The sequence below is a fragment of the Schistocerca cancellata genome, chromosome 3, assembly GCF_023864275.1.
Source record: "Schistocerca cancellata isolate TAMUIC-IGC-003103 chromosome 3, iqSchCanc2.1, whole genome shotgun sequence".
Classification (NCBI taxonomy): Eukaryota; Metazoa; Arthropoda; class Insecta; order Orthoptera; family Acrididae; genus Schistocerca; species Schistocerca cancellata.
This window is the reverse complement of record NC_064628.1, coordinates 356,756,400-356,762,491: the sequence shown is the minus strand read 5'-3', so window position 1 is coordinate 356,762,491 and position 6,092 is coordinate 356,756,400. Positions and strand designations below refer to the sequence as shown.

General features: G+C 43.4%; 1 long non-coding RNA gene across 1 annotated transcript in view; it reads left to right on the top strand.

Annotated features, from left to right (window-relative positions):
• Positions 1–393: 393 nt before the first annotated feature.
• Positions 394–6,092, top strand: part of LOC126175044 (uncharacterized) — a 309,906-nt gene continuing 304,207 nt past the window's right edge. The window contains exon 1 of the long non-coding RNA XR_007535515.1: positions 394–507. This is a non-coding gene — a long non-coding RNA (uncharacterized LOC126175044). The remainder of the gene's footprint in view (positions 508–6,092) is intronic.

Here is a 6,092-nt window from a genome sequence, read left to right as displayed (position 1 = left end):
AAGACCGATGGGAATTTTAAATCAAACACTGGCCACTTTCGTATTAATTTTGGAGGCAATTTTTCGTAGAAAAAAAATGCGTCTTGTAGTCTGTAAAACACGGTAGTACGTGGCCGAAATATAGACGAATACACACTGCCTGTGTTTTTAAATCCACCGCAGCTCATCCGTTTGAGCTTCCGTCAACTGCGCGTCTTCTGCAATGGAAACTGTAATTGGGTTAATCCCGACCTTGGCCTCCGCAATGTGGCCTGCGTTGAGGCCGCGTCGACACCAAATTTGGCGCTGCGCTTCATTGTTGCTCTTAACGAATCCGACGATCGCACGCCGTCGCCGAGCGCCGCTATTGGCTCACGAGGCGCATGCGCATTTCGCTCCGCTGGCTGCGGTGCTGCGCGATTCACAGCGTATCACAACACCGCCAGCCTTCAGGCGCACAAGACGAACACGATAGCGTACCGCAGCTCCGGGCGTTTGACGTTTATCTCCCGACGGCTGCAAAGCGAAGTGAGTACCTTGTTTCTTCTCGTCATATGGTGGTGGAGAAAATAATATTCTTCTTTGATGTCTGTACTGCCTTGACACGCGTGTCGACGGTTTTAAAAACTATTGCTCTTATGAACATTCAGCAACGAAGAAATTTTGCGCAATGAATTTTCTGGTACCGTAGCAGTGACATTTTTTTGCGTTTTACTTCATAGTATAGATTCCGTAACCTTCACGTAACAATTCTGATATTCTAATTTAGGTCCAGTATCTATTTCATAAGAACATGTGTGATAGTAATTTTAAAAATTAGTTTCCCCAAGTGTTCGAAATAAACTGCCATATTGTCAATAAATTATACTTATGTCCGGTTGCTGTGGTGCTGAAATGATCATGATTTTATCATAAAATAAGGTAAAATTTCATATTTTTCCTATTCAGTAGGAAAATAATACAGTGCAGTATTTTGTAAACATCTAACTGTGCATTAATCGCAAACCATTTGGACGGAACTGCACCATGTCCTTAGTTGCACCACATGCAGTGATGTGAGGAAAATCTCTTTACTCGCATCTGTTCTGCTCTTATTACGTTGCTTTTCTTATAACATGTGAGTCAGCGTTTCTTAGTTACATGTATTACATCACTCATCTTTTTGTACCTGTCACCCTACTGACAGGGACAGCTACTGTGTTCTATAACGTTGCAGAATATAATAAACAGGTTGTATTGAGCAACATATGGCGCGCACTAGCGATAGGAGCACTCATTGCATACTAACCGAAGTGTGTACATTGAAAGTAATTAGTAATGGACATCGAAATAGTGACGTATATGTCGCTGTCCCGAGGTATCAGTGCTGCTGAACGAGGTGTGATGTCATTTCTCTTGGTAGCTGCGTTACAACAAAACAAATTTTATGGTGTAGGGAAATGAACCACCTCCTGTTTGTATCTGTAAGTACCTGATTTCATCTTTCGTCTTATTTAGAATTCCATGACGGTCATGATCGACGGAGACAACCTCTTTTCCTTACGAAATTATTTTATTCCTGTACTATTCCTTCCACTTTGGATTACAGAGAACTGCGGTATTCGTTTCTTTTTTTTACGAAAAACTTGTTTTTCGATTAGAATTTTAATCCGATTATTACATAAAAACTTTTTTGCTGTCAGAAATTGATAAAGTCCTACCTCCCGTTGCTCCCCCACCGTATTGTGGAATATTTTATTCTGTTTCAAGCTAGATTGTTTGACATTCATTTTTCAGGAAACGTTAAAATTTAGAGCACGTTAGTACTTAAGGCTTCAGTTACATACGACTTTGCTACTTGCCGAATAGTTTGATATGGAACGCAGCCTTATCGAATGGTACGCGACTTCTGCTTTTGTTCGAGGAGCATCAGGAAAAACAAAATCTGAATTCGGGTGAAAGCATGGCTTTTACAACCACGTACGCCAGTTGTCATTGAGTTCTAATATCAGTAGACAAACACCAGCCTTTTAATTGCTATTATAATTTTATTTTACTGGAGAAAAAACTGAGTTCTGTTATCTGCTTTAATTATTTTATCTTGCATCGTGATATGGTTAAATCTACTCTATTAACTATGGGAATTTGAAAAAATTGAAGATCTTTTCCTGGGGGACAGCATCTGCGGTTGAGATCTAAATACTGAAGAAGCCATTGATACAAAAATAAAAACTGAAGCCGTAGCTAGTTCTCGGTCTTCGAGTGAGAGTCATATGGAGCTATGGGAACGCAACAGACGACTTTGTTGTTCTCATGTACTACAATCTGATTTATTCCACTCTAGTTTTCTCACCGAGCGAGGTGACGCAGTGGTTAGCACACGGAACTGCCACTCGGGAAGACGACGGTTCAAATCCCCACCCGACTACCCAATTTTAAGTTTTTCCGCGATTTCTCAAAATTGCCTCAGGCATATGCCGGGATGGTTCCTTTGAAAGGGTACGAACTGTTTCCTTGCTCATCGTTCACTAATCTGAACTTGTGCTGCGTCTCTAATGACGTAGTTGTCGACGAGACGTTAAACACTAATTTTTCCTCCTGAGTTCGAGTTTTCTCTGTTATGTCAGAAGATTAGCAAATTTATCCCAGCAACTTCTGCGTCTCCAGTCACCTTTCTGTTGACATTAATGTAGGGCGATTCATTTAAATATTACGAAGGTAATTGTGGTCACCTGCTTTTCTTCAGTTACAGTTAACGGGCTCTGCATTGATCTTTCCCGGCATACTGGCCGCTTGCGCTAGGAGATGGCCTTCGTTAGCCAACGATCGCTTGTGCGGGCTGATTTACGGGTAACATTGGATGCCGTCCAAGACGTTAGGTACGTTATTAGGCCTTCGCTGAGTGCTGTATTTCCTGCCCCACAATGTGTATACTGTTCTCCGTCGACATCCACAAGCGTCATCTGCACAGACTTTTGTGGAGAGGAGATACTGTTCCGTACGCTTGACGTCATTTACAATTTCGTCAAGTCAGTTCCTTGTTTTGGCCTTACAGGTTTCGGTCTCGTGCCCAACTGCAGATAGCTGGCTGGAAGGCTGCACACACTCCTTACGTAAGTTACGTAATATTTCTCACGCGGAGGGAACTTGCGTTCGCAGACTGTTCCACGGACTGACTAAAATGGATCGATGATTACGTTACGTGTTTCCTGTTGTTTTAGGGATAGTTGTCTTTCTGTGAATCAGCCGTATTACGCAGTTACTAACACTGTGCCTTCGACTAAAAACGCTAACAGAACGTGTTCTGTGTTACCTGTTCCCAAGGAAATAGTACCCTTCCTCCGAATGAGGAGTACTCTGCAGTTTTTACTATCAGTTTGCCTTCGTATTAAGATGAGTTTTTTTCAGTGCCGGCAAGTACAGTTAAACATTTCTCAGTCCGTAAGTGAAGCTTTCCCACTAGGCACGCTTCAAATGTTAATTCTAAGTGAGAGAGAAAAAAGTGTCTTATATATCACGAAAGGGCGGTGGTATCGACCTCAATGATATAATCGAAAAACTTCAGTAAAGTGTCTACTGCAACTCATGTGTATACCCGGGAATGAACTGGCTGACCTTTTGACTAGGAAGGTAGATCCTTGTCCCCCCGCTCCCTTTCATGATTCCAGGTGCAGATATGCGGATACACATCAAATCTCTCTTTGCCCAAAAGTGGAATGACATCTGGTGCGCTACTGCTCTCAGTAATAAACTCCTCACACTCAAGGAGATTACTGCAATTTGGCGCCCTTCCTTCCACTCATCTCGGAAGGATCCCGCTGTCTTATGCCACCTACGCATCAGTCATATTAGGCTCACACATTGTTTCCCTTTCGTAACGAGTCACTCCCCCACAATGTAGCTGTGGAGCCAGACTGATGATATCCCTTATATTGGTGGAATGTCCCCTTCTTTTCGCCCGTCGTACTAAGTATAGCCTTCCAGATTCCTTGTCTTTAATATTAGCAGACGATTCACGGATGGTTGAACTGGTATTCAGTTTCCTACGTGAAAGTGGTTTTTATTTTCAGTTATAAGGTTTTACTTTACTCCTCGAGCAGGGGCAGGGTGGTTGTGGTTGGGTCCTCTCTTCGTATTTTGTAGGCCTGGGGCCCATGACCACTCCCCCCTTGCAGTGACCGCTGATTTATCCCTCTGTTTTTCTAGGTTTTAGATTTGACCTATCCTTTTATGCCTTCTACTATGTGTATTTTTAGGTTCCTCGCTTTGTATTTTGACCCCTCTGACAGGACCCGCCCACTTTTAGCAGACCCAATATCTTGCGTTAGTAACTTTTGAATCGCGGGACTGATGGCCTCGTCGTTTAGCCCTATAACCACCCTCAGTCAGGCAACCCATGTGTATCCAGCTAACTGATTGTTTCAATATAAACAGACCAGCAACTATAATCCTATAACTTCCCCAAATTGGTGGTCTCTAACTACACTGAGACCCTGTGAAAAGCATTTTGGAAAGTGAACATGACAAGTAGGCTTAGAAATCTAGTTCAACTACAGTGATTAAATATAGAACATTACGATATTGACGCCGTGCGGAGTGACCGCGCGGTTTGAAGCGCCATGTCACTGATTGCGCGGCCCCTCCCGCCGGTGGTTCGAGTGTGTGTGTGTGTGTGTGTGTGTGTGTGTGTGTGTGTGTGTTGTTCTTAGCAAAAGTTATTTTAACTAGTGTGTAAGTCTATGGACCAATGACCTCAGCAGTTTGGTCCCTTAGGGAGTCACATACATTTAAACATTTTTTTTTTTTTTTTTGAAGATATTGACTAACAGCAAACTGCTCTGAGGCTTTCACAGAGGCCAACTCGTAAGCTGTCTTGATCGGGAGATAAACATTTACTCCGGTAATGAGAGTACCAACCGTATTGCTTCATTTGTGGCCAGGCAAATGCCGAGATGGTTCCTTTGAATAGGCACAGCTGATTTCCTTCCCCATCCTTGACACCATGCGAGCTTGCGCTCCGTCTTTAATAACCTCGGTATCAACGGTACGTTAAAGTCAATCTTCCTTCGTATTTGATAACTGTAGACGGTTCTTCTTAAGTGTTTTTCAGTTCTGAAGTGTGATCAATACATAATCTAGCCAAACCAACTAGAACGGACAGATTTAAGATATCAGTCGCCAAAAAGGGAATGAAAAAGTGAGATTTTAGTAAGCGTACTCCCTCTCACAGATAACGTACGCTGTTTCTTCCAGCTGCCTCCAAACGGTCTTTTATTACGCTACCACAATCATCGTACTCCACGTCTTGATTAAGGGGTATAACTTTACAAAATACTCGGATATTGAGTATTAATACACTTTTCTCCGCATTTAGTTTCTTGCTATCTGCACTCTGTAGTAAGGACTTTAAACTTACAGCTGGATGTAAACAGTGTTGCTCTCCATTATTGTGACGTGTTAATTTTAGTCGCGAACGTAATAAATGTTTACAGTTGTATTAGATAGACCACAAACTGGGGTAGCCCTTCTACTTCATAAGAAATAGCTTGTAAATCGTACCACTCATATACAGGACAATGATTCTTAGTGGCCTAAGAGCTGCAGATACAGTGTCCAGCCACATACAAGTGACCACTTGTCAGAAGCCTGAATAACCACCTCTTGCAGCGCGGACCGCTGCCAGACTTGGAGGAAGAGGTCAGTGAGGTTCTGGATGAGGAGTCTTGTCACCTACCTGCGCTAGGTTTCTCGGTTGATGGTCCATGGCGCGAATTGCCCGGTCGAGGTGGTCCCACAGATTCTCGACTGAGTTTTAATTGGCGGAATTTGATGGCCAGAAGAGTACGGTAAACTGATCACGGTGCTCTTCGAACCACGTACGTACATTGCCAGTTGTCTGACACGTTGCATTGTCCTGCTGGTAGATGCCACAGTGCCGAGGAAAAACAAAGTGCGTGTAGCGGTGGACACGGTCCCTAAGGACAGAAGCATACTTGTGTTGCTCCCTTGTTCCTTCCAGAATGTCGAGATCACCCAGAGAATGCCACGAAAACCCTCCCCAGACCATAACACCCCATCCTCTGGCCTGGACCCATCCGACGACTGTTGCGCAGTGTTTGCTTTCACACGTTTCA